A 13,370-nucleotide genomic window follows, 5' to 3' on the forward strand; every position below is an offset into this window, starting at 1 on the left:
TCTCTGTCCCACCCCTGCCCTTATATTGCCCTTCCTCCCTCCCTACTGTTAACCACTAGTTTGTTCTCTCTATCTGTGAGTCTGCTTTTTGTTACACTCACTAGTTTGTTGTTATGTTTAGATTCCACATGTAAATGTTATCATACAGCATTTGCCTTTCTCTGTCTGACTTTCTTCACTTAGCTTCGCTTCAGTTCAGTTCATTTCAGTTGCTCAGTCGTGTGCGACTCTTTGCGACCCCATGAATTGCAGCACGCCAGGCCTCCCTGTCCATCACCAGCTCCTGGAGTTCACTCAGACTCACGACCATCGAGGCAGTGATGCCATCCAGCCATCTCATCCTCTGTCGTCCCCTTCTCCTCCTGCCCCCAATCCCTCCCAGCATCAGAGTCTTTTCCAATGAGTCAACTCTTCTCAAAGTATTGGAGTTTCAGCTTTAGCATCATTCCTTCCAAAGACCACTTAGCTTAATACCCTCCAAATCCATCCATGTTGTTACAAATGGAAAAATTTTCATTCTATTTTGTGGCTGAGTAGTATTTCATTGTTTGTATATACCATATCTTCTGTATCCATTCATCTGTTGATGGACACTTAGGTTGCTTCTCTATCTTGGCTATTGTAATTAATGCTGCTATGCACATTGGAGTGCATGTATCTTTTGGAATTAGTGTTTTTGTTTCTTTCAGATATATACCCAGGAGTGGAATGACTGGGTCATGCGATAGTTCTATTTTTAGTTTTTAGAGGAACCTCCATACTGATTTCCACAGTGGCTGCACCAGTCTACATTCCCACCAGCAGTGTAGTTGCCAACATTTGTATAACAATTTTTTTCTGTTTCATACTTGATAAACATTTACATTGTTTCTGATTCTTTGTCATGTCAATATTGCATTGAATAGTCTTATATGTGACACATCAGCAAAAGTTTCTTTACTGTATACACTAGACTGGGAATTGCTGTGTGATAGAGTATACTCAACTTTAACCACATTGGATATTGCCAAATTTTATCCAAAGGGACTGGACAATTTATACTCCCAGAACTCATGAATAAATAAGTGTGCCTATACACACATGCACACACACACACACACACACACACAGCGTCTACTCTTGTATCAGTTATATGTATTGCAAATATCTTCTAGTCTGCAGCTTCTCAGTGTAACTTCAGTTAACCTACTTGATCAATCTCTTCCTATGGTGGTTTGTGCATTTTATTTAACAAATCTTTATCCCATTTCATATAGATATTTTCCATATTTAATACTAAAACTTTAAATGTTTTCCTTTTCTCTTCTGAAATGCATTTTCATATATGGTACGAGATAAGAAATCTACATTTTTACCTCTTTATCCATTTGTGCAAGCATCATTTTTAAAAAGCTGATGTCACTGCGATCTCATGCTATCTCTAGAACTGCTCAATGCCCATATGTCTATTTTGGGACTTTGCGGTCTCTTTCATTGGTCTACCGGTCTTGCAACCAAGAGCCCAATGTCTTCATTACTGTAACTTTACAAGAAGCTTTGATATCTTCTAGGATGAATTCTCACTTCCTGTTTTCTTCAAATGTACCTTGACGAGTTTTGATTCTTTATGTTTCATGCAAGCTTTAGGATCAGCTTGTCCCCTTCCAGCCACTCTCTTTCCTCAACCTGCAGTTTACCCACTGAAAATGAGTCCACTAGTATGCCATTGCTGCCGTGCCTTTCCTGGAGTCTTACTACCCAGTTGCGAGTTCAATCAGCTAAATCTTAGAGAGATGCCAATCTTATTTCACTCAAACTTTTCTTTATTAAAATGTCTTCTTGAAACCGTGGCTAATCGCTAGTCAAAATCCATTTAACCTGCCTTCACTTACCAAGGTTGTTTTAATTGTCAATACAAAAGAGTTGCATGCCCTCCAAATGGCACAGAGCCTAAACAAAAAGATGTTTGCCCAAGTTGTTTTCCGGGAACTTTGAGTCAGCTGTGCGTGGTTCCTGCTGAGTTGATTAAGACTGGATAGGACCATGGACCATGCAACGGGGCATGCACAAGTGTCCACTCAGTAACCTTTTGACACCAGAGGGGTGGAAACTCCACCCTCAGCTCATGCTAAGCACATGCAGAGGCCTATAGCTCAGTTACACCTGTGCAGAGTGACGACTACTGCACCTTTATCCAATCACCTTTCCCTGCACTCCCTTGGCCCCCATGCCCCAGACTGCCCTGCTTCTTTATAGTCATCCTATAAAACCCCAGCCCCTTGCCCTCAGGGATGCAGCTCTGAAGCTTGCTCTGTCTCCACTCTTTGCAGCAGCCTTTGGTGTCTCAGCATTTTGACTTACTGAGCAACAGGCAAACCAAAACTGGCTCAGTGCCTAAAGCTAAGTTTCTCTGCTGAGTTTATGATTAACTTCTCTTTCCAAAACTTTATTCTCTTTCTTGTCTCATGTCTCTTCCTCTCAAGATTAAGGAGAATTTTAGAACAGTGAGGAGTGAGGTGTAGGGAGGGAATAGGGTTCAGAACCAAGCAGGGCTCTGTGGGGTGCTCCTGGGTAATAGAAAAACCTTCCTGTGATTCCTGTCCTTTGTTTGCAGGAAAACAGGCTTCTGGCTCCTTGACTGTCCTTGAATTCCAAAGAGTAGATTCAAACATTCCTAATTAGGGACGTGAGGGAATGTAGAAATAAAGGAAATATAGTCAAGAAAGAAGAGTGCAGGGATAAAGCAGAGTCCTGGTTCCTGAAAATTGCCAAGGAGTAATGTCTGGACCAAAAATACTATGCAAGGGAACAACAAGTTCCAAGAGAAAGGCAGTTTGATTGCCAGTTTCATTAAAATAGGATACTTACAGCTGATTCACGTTGTTGTACCTCAGAAACCAACACAACCGTATAAAGCAATTATTTTCCAATTAAAAATAAATTTTAAAAACATAAAATGTTCTCTAGGTTTTCAGGGTGAACAAACTTATGCCTGTAGAGCCTTTAGCTACAAGGCGCCAAGGTTGTAGTTCAGGATGGCACTTGTAAGAACTTCAGTCTTTCTGACTTTTCGTTGGCCTTGCTGTTTACTTTGGGAACATATATCTCTTGGACTATTGTTAACAGGAGACTCGTTCCATGTGGACACTGAAACCCAAGGTGGAAGGAACCCAGTCAACTAAAAGATTAAGGAGAAATAACAGGGAAATCAGGGTCGAAATGGAGGAAGGGGGAGGGTTCTTGACTCTTAAAGTGATTCTGGAACTCCTGGTTTTTTCTTGGGTAGGGCCCAGGGGGAAGAGCTGGGCCAGCTCAGCACCTTAGCTGAGGGATCTTGTGCCTGGGATTCGCAGCTGCAAGAAAAATGGGTCCTATCAGACCTGTGCCGGGCAAGTTTGAGCGCCTGTTAATCTTTCCAGGCAAAGGGGCCAAGACTAGGCGAGTCGGATGGGGGCAGGGCAGAGAGGGAAACAAGCCGAAATGGACTCCTGTGTACAAGTCCTGTTGTTCACTCACTTCAGCGTCCTGGCAGGATGTTTCTCTGTCAACATTAGCACCAAACACTTGAGCACAAATAAAAACTGGCTTTATGGAAAGTGTTTAAATAAGTGCTAAAATGGATTCCTAGAAATCCAACTATCCAGGCCCAGGTGGAAGCTTGTCTGGGAAGTGGGGTCTGCATGCCAGGGACTCCTAGATTATCAAAAAATATCCAAACACTCCTATTTAACATTTAAATAAGTAAGAGGACCAATAAAGACTTCTCTTGCTTAAAAGTACTAGCATTTTACAACTGTAAAAGGCTCCACCATAGTCTATATGAAGCCCCGATTGCACATGAAACGTCCAGTTAAGCTTGGGGTTTGGCCCACACTGTAATCTCACTACAGTACAGGCCACATATTATGGAATTTGGCTTTCAGAATTTCAGACTAATTAGAGAGGCACCCAGTAGCACTATTCGGGTTCTGTCAGCATTTCCACTATAAAACCCCCTTTTCTGGGGTTTATAACTTGGCCAATAAAAGATAGCCCCAGGCTGGAATGTGCCATGCAAAAAGGTTCAGCACAGGAACGAGATTTTTTTTTTTTAACTAAATTTCATTAAAAATCAGTTCTTGTAAGAAAAGAGCAATAAAAATATGCCGCTTTCATTATTTCTGATGTTTTCAGCTCCTTTGTTTAAAAATTAAAAGGAAAGAAAAATAAATGCACTTTCCAGGCTTCAAGTAAGTCCAGGGTTTTGTGTATTTTAATGAAAATATTTGAGTTATTGGGACTTAGGAAAAACAATTGCTTGTCACACACCAGTTTTGTTTCAGTGTGGGTCTAGGATTTAGTGTGGTTCAAATCGATTTGGAAATACTATACAGTGCTTTCAATCATAGGGGCATTAATAATGGTTTTTCATGATTAGCGCACGTTAACCATCATATTGTGGAATAAAATCCTAAACATTAGCAGGGCCTATTGAGAGGGAAGGTTTTCGACAATACCAGTGTTTTCAAATTATCCATTAATGCTTACAAATTGTCATTTCATTTGCTACATCTTTGCAAGAGGAAGTAGGAAATGCACAAACTCCATGTTCTTAACTACAGCACACCCCATATACAAATAAATATCTCCTTGAGTTTTATGTTTTAACCTTTCTAATTATACTGTTGTCTCATTTGTAGGCATTTTATCTTTAAAAGGTTAAAAGAGCATGAGTAGTTGAATTTAGCCAAAAACCAAAAGCAAGTAAAACTATAGGGAAATCAATAGGCCTAGAGCAGCAGCTCTTTGTGCCTGCTGTTTTAGGTGCTTTATATATGCGTTTTCTATAAAATTTCACAGCAATCCCATGAAAATAAGGCTCCAGGAGGTTTACCCAGAGTCACAAAGTTAAATGGCAAAGCAGATATTCAAATGCAGTGTGTCAGACCTCAGACCCTACCCTGCTTGCTGCAATTTATGGTGTAGTCAATTCTGTCCCCTCCCTCACTCATTGGACTACAGAAAGTTTGCTTCATACTTTTCTCTGTTACTACCCACAATAACTCTCAAATTAGCCTGGCTTGTTGTTGGAAGAACTTTCTAATCCTAAAAAAAATGGTGAGAATGGAGCTTAATATCCAAAACATTCAATTCCCAGTATGCCCAAACCTCATGGCAACCCTAACAGTATGACGTATCAGAAAGGTTCTACCAGAGAAAGGCAAGGGGCCCATTCCAAAAGAACTGTCTAGACAGATTTACACAATTGAGAATTAAATGCAAGTTTCTGGATCCTCTTCAGAAGAGGTTCATCCCCAAAACCACATGAATGTTTTTACAGAGAGCAGAAACAGGTCTCAGTTTCCTGAGGTGCATTGCACCTGCGCTGTCTGTTTAACCTCAGAGGCTCTGTCCTGAGATTAATTCATCCATCTTTACAATCTGCCACTAAGCTATGCCTATCTATTACACAATCTGTATCTGCTTCTTTGGAGACCAATGCACTGTGAGAACTCCTTCTGTCTGTTCCTACTGCATATACTGGGAAGAATGGGAAGAATGGGAAGGAACTGGGAAGCCAGTAAACTGGCACTAAGCACTTCTCTGGCTGGGAAGAGTTGTGGGGCAGGACCAAGAGATCCAAGAGGCTCCTCTCTTGCCACTAACCTTTTCCATTTCAACATACACCATTCTTCTATCCGGCCACAGTCCTCACCACAGGGATGGTATTTGTGCCATCCACACTTAAATGAAAGAAGAGGCACCTCTATTAGCAACATCATTGCGTCTGTCTATTTAAATTAAAGCCTTAAGGGAAAAACCACATGCTTTTAATGGCCTTTAATTGGTTAAAGAGAACAGTAAGTTCCCTCCCAGAAGCTTGGGAACAGAGCTCCTTTCCTTCCGGATTTGTTTCTTGGTTAACCAGTCTAGGGAACAAAAGAGTTGTAAAATATTTGTTAGGCTGCAAAGCTTAACAAAGAAATGTTAAACAACACTGATGATGATATCGATTTATTTCTCTTGGTTCCTGCTTGCTCTCTGTTGCTGACTCAGATGGACTGCCCTTGGCTTGTGGTGTTTGGGTGCATAAAGTCCAGGAACAAGGGGCTCCCACCGATCACAGGCTGCAGAATCACTTCCACCTAAATATTCCCTGGCAGGATCTGCCTGCATTTCCTGCCTCATTGGTTACTCAGACTCACTGAGAGGCTTTATACGTGCATGCACACACGTCTGTTGATCAGAAAAACCCAACTTACCAAAACTCAGACCTAGAAGACAAAAAACATCTAGTGATTTATCTGTGTTAAAAAGGTTTTCCTTTGTTTAGTAAAAAGAATCACAGCAGGATTTCTTTAAATGTGTGTTTCAAATGATACCATCCTATAGCTACCACTTCAACAACATGTCTATAATGTAAAACAAGGAAATGAAGTCTAAATATAGATGTTACATCTCTTTAATTGATTACAGTTTTTCTGAACCATATTCCATCTTATGTTCTTGAAGGAGAAAAATAAAATTATAAAGTTTGAGAGCTGAATTTCTTTAACGTTCTTGAAAATTACCTGCAATATCTAATAGTGCTTTTTACACAATGAGAGTTCAGGAAGAATGACAAGGCTTGCAGCATGTGGCTCAGTGTCCATTAGGGTCATAAATTACTCGAGTAACACTGATTATTTTTTGCTGCCAGTACTCATGATTTGTGTTTGACTTTTCTATTTTAAATGTATTCCTTTGCGTATTTTTAGAGTTTCCAACAGTGGGCATAGGCTCAAGGGCAGAGACCTTCCTTGTCTTGTTTTTCATTGTTTCTACTATTCCTGGCTTAATGAGGAATACACAGTGGACAATAAATATCTATTAACTGAATCATTGAAAGGGTCTGCCTTTACTAAAGCGGTATTACTTTTATGTATATTCCGTGGCAGTGCTTTGAAACTCTTTTCACTGAAAAAACAATGAGTCACAGAGAACTGAGTGGGGATTCTTAAAAAATAAATGAGTTTATAGGGACATGATTAATTCCTGCCTACTGCATAGCTATCAGATCTTATATTGTTTGCATTTCAGGAAGAAGACCCTTGAAAAAGAGCTCTCCAGCTTCAGAAAGTTTTTAAAAAGCATAGTTAGATCAAGTTAATACTGAGTGCTAATTGACCTTATTCTGAATGATTAAATTTTATCATAAATTAAGTGCCAACCACAGAACAGTTTTACACAACCAGGTTAAGAGGAAGTTAAATCCTATTGCTCCCTATTTTGATTCCCATTATTTTGATTTGTACCCTGTATCAGTTTCCAGCACTGCTACCCCAATACCTGTGACTCCTAGAAAACTAACTTCCACTGCTTTCGCCCACTCACTCTCCTTTCCCCACAACTTTGAAACTTCCAATCAAGAACACAGGCTAAACTATATAGAGTCAAATGGACCCCAAGGCCACCCTATGGAGTGCAAGCTCCTAGTTAGAGGAGAAAAATAAATGTAATATAAAAATAGAAAATAAAAATAAATGTTTAGACTTCCAAAGCATGTGGTCTCGTATCTCACCAGAAGTCATTTATGTTTTCAGATCACTGTTTTCATCCACAAGTTGTTGGGCCACCGTCTATATTAGCCACTTTCTTCTGTGGCTGTAAGTCTTTACTTCTCTCTCTTACGTAAATAAGTAATTAAACAATGGAAAATATCTGGAATTTTGCTTTAGAGCAGAGATAACATCGGAATACTAAATAGTTTGTAGAAGACTTTTTTATGTCCCAGTTTTTTCTTTTTTCTTTTTTTCTCCTTCCTCCCAGTTCCTGCCAATCATTTTGCAGTTCCACTTTGCTGCTGGCTCTGCCCTAAGCTCTCCACTCCTAGCATCAGTGACAATTACAACCCACATTCACTGCAATAAAAGCAAACAAGGAAGAAGTTTTACTACGTCATCCCAGCCATACATATGTAGTGAAAGTGAGAGAGACCATAATATTTGTCCTAGCAACACAAAAGCACACCCTCCTTTTAGCATGCATATTTACCCAATTTCTTCTGTAAGTCTCGTGAGCTTCAATTGCTCATTTACTCTTCAACCTTGGATAAAGAGACGAGGAGGTAAGGGAGGGGGAGGGACAGACAGACCTATACATGACAGATGTGTAGACAATGTTGTTAGCATGCCAGATCTTATTACAGAACCATGGGAGGTCATGTACGCACATCCCGACTCCATGGGGACCACCACATTTAAAACAAGATGAAAAAAATGTGATGGAGGGTGGAAACCCTCCTGGGCAGCCTTCAAAGGGAGAGACAGGTTGTGACTGGATTAACATTTATTGACTGTTTAAGCCTGCTTTTTTGCTTCAGGACAGAGATACACGAGTTTAATTGCAGAGGCTGTTCTGCCAACTGATCACCAGAGTGGCAACCAAAGCTTAACTAATCGGTCCTTCATTAGCGAAAAGTCTCTATTACGAAACAAATTAAGCATGGTCTGATCCTAACCTACAGGTCCAATGGCATTACGGCAAAGTTTAAGCTGTTAGAGCACTGAAAAACTTATTAAGGGTTAGCGCTGAAATAGCACTTTGCTATTGATTTTACAATACGCAGGTATTATGATTTATGGAGTGCTGGTGTCACTCTAACAAGCTGAAGGACACACAATATCATCTCCAGCATCATTAAAATTCAGAAGCCTCTAGAACTAACTCATCAACCACTGCGCATGGTCACAGTCTATGGAGCGGGGCTCCAGTTTCAGAATGTCCTAAGCTTTGGGACAGTTGTCTCTCTCTGCAGAGTTGTCTCATGTCTGCAATTGGAGACATAGGGCTACCCCCTTAAAATGCATTCAGTGCCTTCAGGTAATTATCAGAACCTGTTTTCACAATGAGTTGTCAAAGCATTTTGTTATTTAATCTTGCCTTTCAACATCCAGAGGTATTTTGTACACATCTATGGCACACCTGCTTAGGAAAGAAAAACACCAGGGCAGTATATAATTCAAGCAAGCAGGTCTCTAACTAAACCATACCCCCATAAAGTTACTGCCTTTATTATTTAAGATAGATAATCTGGCAACCTTAGCTGTGATAATCAATAGATAGTCAATGAGCACCAATTATTCAAGTAACAGTAATAAGAGCTAATCATTATTGAGCATTTACTATATCCCAGAATTATTCTCAGTGCTTTCATTTATATTAGTACATTTAATCCTCACAAAATCTTTTGAGATAGCAGCCACTTTTTATGTTGATCTTACTGAAAAAAATATAGAGGCCCAGAGAAGCTAAGTAACCTTGCTCAGAGAAGTTAAGTACTTAACTACCAAGTAGAAGAGCCATAGTTCAGCAAAGCAGTCTGACATCCAGCCTTTATCCTGGGCCAGTTTCTACATCTAATAATCATTTCTATTAGCAAAACAGCATTCTTTCAACTAACTTCAATAACTGTAATCCTGTAATTTGAGGATGTTTCAAGTTAAATCAGGTGAAGACTTAAAACTGATCACTAGTTTTCTCAGAAGTCTTCCTTCAGAGTGCTACTGGGACACCCTTCATTTCTCTTTCATCTGAATTACATACTCAGTGAGTATAAGGTTCCTTCAGAGAACCTATTTTCTGTGCCTTTAAAAATTTCTAATACTTTCATTTGTTTACATCTTTCTGTTTTGTGTAGAATAACCTAATTCTTATTTTACACCATTTTCCAGCTCCACCTTCATCCCAAACTAAAGACTATGTTAAATTTTATAAGAGCATCTGTGATATTTACAATCAATGTTTGGCTTAAACGAATTGAACTGCAAACTTATAACTTGGCTTGATATCCATGTTTCTCCATATTGGTGTTTATCAGAGAATGGAAATTGTAAGTGCTATGCCCATCATATGCCTTAAGTTAAAGGATCTGAAACTGGTGAGGCAGAAGCATCTTCTTTCAAAGCTCTCTCGCCTTTTAAGAGACCCCAAAGCATGACCTGTAGTGTTATAACTGTATTATTGATTCATGTCCAACTTTATACCCCATCTTTTCCTGTCCAATGTGCATAGTGAATCATTTTCTAAATTTCATTTGCGATTTCTTTCCCCATGTACATTACATATCTTGTATTCCAATAAAAAGTTGTCTCAATTATCACTAGCCATTTTTACAACTTGAAAGGTTATTAGATTTCAAATTGTCTGTCACTTTATCTCATCATCTTGGTGCCATTCCATTATCTAAGTTCCCAAGAATTTCAGAGAGATTGCACATCAATAGCTGGCACCTAAGGAACACCATCTGCCTAGCTAATAGCAAGTTAGAAGAATCTCCACTTTTGGTTTTTATTCACCCAGGTAGGTTTCCTCTGTTTCTGAAATGTAACCTGTCAATTCCAAAAAGTCTCAGTGGTTCCAATTGTCTTCTGACATACCAGTCCTTTAACTCAAGGTGCCTTTCTGTCCACTCTCATCCTATAAAAATCAGAATTCACTATTAGTAATTGGGCCCAGTTGTCATCTCTTCTGGGAAGCCTTCCATGGTTCCTCAAATTAGAATTAATCACTCAGTCCTCTCATTTGCTTCCTTATGTTAGCCACTCAATTTTAACTGAATCAAAAGAAGAGTCACTGAAAGGAAGCTATATATGAAATCAGTTTTGCCCAAGTATGGTTTTGCTGCACTTGTTCAGTTGATCCCAGGAAACTTAGAAGCTGCTGTAATATTCATTTCTAATATCCTAGTCTCATTTTTCAGATCTTACAGTATTGTTTTCTGAACTTGAGCTCTTTGGCCTTCATTTCGTCAAGTTGTTCCTTGGTAGCATTTATCTTTCTCACATTAACAATGAGATAGTTTTCTGTGTCCTTACTGGTATTTCCCTTAAAATATGCAGCTCTTCCGAACCCCATTGTCTCTTGGGATAATGCCTTACTGGGTCTTCAGTCTTACTTTGATCCCCAGGATCCTTAAGAGCTGGTGGGGACCTCAGCTATAAGCTGATACATCTTATTTTACAGAAAATGATCTATTAATTTAAGTTGAATAGAAATTATTTTATAGAAAATTAATTTTAAGAAATTAATCTGGAGAAGACTAAAGAGACTACCTCCTAACTAATTAACCCAGCTAGTTAGGGTGACATAAATGGGTTGCAACCAGTACTCTGTCTCCAAACCTGAAAAGAAGCAGATTGGCTATAGTTAAACGTGGAAAAGTGAAACAGGTGGTGTGTGACATGGGGTTTTATTAAATCAGCCTTTACACAGCTATGTACTTCTTTCCAATGGGGTGGTTTTTGACAATCCCCTAAGTTTCCTGACTCTGATTCTGGGAAATTCGTATTCTATGTTTACCTGGTTTTCTTTCCATTCCATCACAACCTTGAATTCTGAATTCAATTCGCCTTCACCAAAGCTGTCTTTATCGGTTATAATTTCACCTATCTTCCCTTATCTGGAAGAGGAAGCCAACACACCTCTTACTGTTTACTCCGTTTCTGTGCTCACTGATCGTTCCGTGAGTAGCCTCCAAGTCTTTGCACATGAAACTATCTTCTCTCCCGCACTGGCCGCCACTGTCCTAAACTTCATCCACAACTTATCTCAAAGGCCAACTCATTTTTTAACCCCCTCTCTCAGAATTAATCATTTAATCCACTTTTCTCTCTCACAGTCTTACTCTTGCCTCAATGCTAGCTCCTTCCTCAGTCTGTTTTTCTATTAGGATTTCTTTTTTATTTATCATTTACTAGACTGCACTCCCTAAAGGGACAGATTTTCCTTTAGACACTGAGTGACTTCAGAACGTACAACCTAAACAAATGTTTGTTAAATGAACGAATGAGAAAAGCATTTTGAATACCCGTTGCCTTCTACACAAACAGATCTAATCCCCAAACTGCAGAAATATCTTAAGTTGTTGGCAAGGGAGTTTTAAAAACTAAAATTTCACAGAATGGATGGCACAAAGGAATTCCGTGATGCATAAAAAGAAAATATGTTATGACACACTTTGTATATCATGAACCTATATTGCTACTCCTAAATATGACCTAAATGTTAACATTCAATTATAGTAAATCATAATTGACCTTTCTGAATTCTTACTTTAATTATCAATAATAAAGGAGCAGAAAGACAAGTTGAAACACTGACAATCTCCTAAAATATGAATAACTTTATAAAACATTATTAGGAACTGATTTCAGGGTTGAGATTTAGACAGTCAACTCATTCCCAAGACACTCAAATGAGAAAAGAGACATTCACTCATTCTTTTGGATGTTTCATCTAAACAAAGACACATACTTAGATATTTGGCAATACCAGCAGAGCTGCCTGGCTATTCTTTCCTCCGTTTGAGGAACAGTCAGATTGTCTGCACTGTTAGGTTGAAGGTGTTCTCACACCAAACCTAGACATGTCTTTGCTTCTCCTCATTACTTGTGACGTCATCCTTTCACTCCTTGAATAAATCAGTATCAGCCCAAGCCCATATAAATCTGTTCTGCCCCCGTGCCTCTGTCTGCATGTACAGCATACTGTAAATAATCATAATGGAGCGGTTATAAAAACAGTTCTGTGGTACACTGGAGACCCCTATTGGTGGGACGCAGGCAGTGACTGCCTAGCCCCACGCCCCACAGCAGAAACTGAGTGAGCTTCTATTCAGCTCCTTTGGGTTCCAGTAGAGATGAAAGCAATGCCATGGACAGTTTTTGCATACTGATCAATCCATTTGTGAAAATAAATCTGTGTGTGTTTACCTCTGCGTTTGTATGAAGACATCATGAAATAAGAAGGCAGTACAAATGACTCAAAAAACGCTGTGTGACCTCCTGCATTTTCGGGCGACTCATTTTTAGTAGATAATAGACAACAGGGTTAAATGCAGCATCGCTGTTATATAAGTACATATTGATCAAATATGGCAGAGCATCCACAAAGTTCCAACCTCTCTGAGAGTTAGATAGCAATTTACATACTTCATATGCCCAGCTTTAGAAACAGTATTGTATCGTCTTTAAGTATTCCTGTGAAAAGAATTTAAGAAATAACTAGGCTTTTCCAGAGCCCTTAGATACATTGCATAATTTAAAAGGTACTAGTTTAGAACCTCTGAATGCTTAAAGTAAAATTTGTATTTCAAATCATAAAGGACAAATTAATTTATAATGAAAAATGATTACCTCTCAAACATCTAGACTAATTCTTCAATGTGTAATTGAAATTAGTTTGACAGCTTAAAAGAGGCAACAGATAGAGTTTTCACATCTACAGAATTTCTCCTATAATGTAAAAGGTGTTGTATGATGCCAAATGCACCATAAATCTTCATTCATTTGGGATGGAGGATTGTCTGAGAATGTTAGTTTGTGAGTGGGTTGGTGTTTTTCCTCTTTATTTTTACATCTACATTTAAAATT

The sequence above is a fragment of the Capricornis sumatraensis genome, chromosome 3, assembly GCF_032405125.1.
Source record: "Capricornis sumatraensis isolate serow.1 chromosome 3, serow.2, whole genome shotgun sequence".
NCBI classification, from domain to species: Eukaryota; Metazoa; Chordata; class Mammalia; order Artiodactyla; family Bovidae; genus Capricornis; species Capricornis sumatraensis.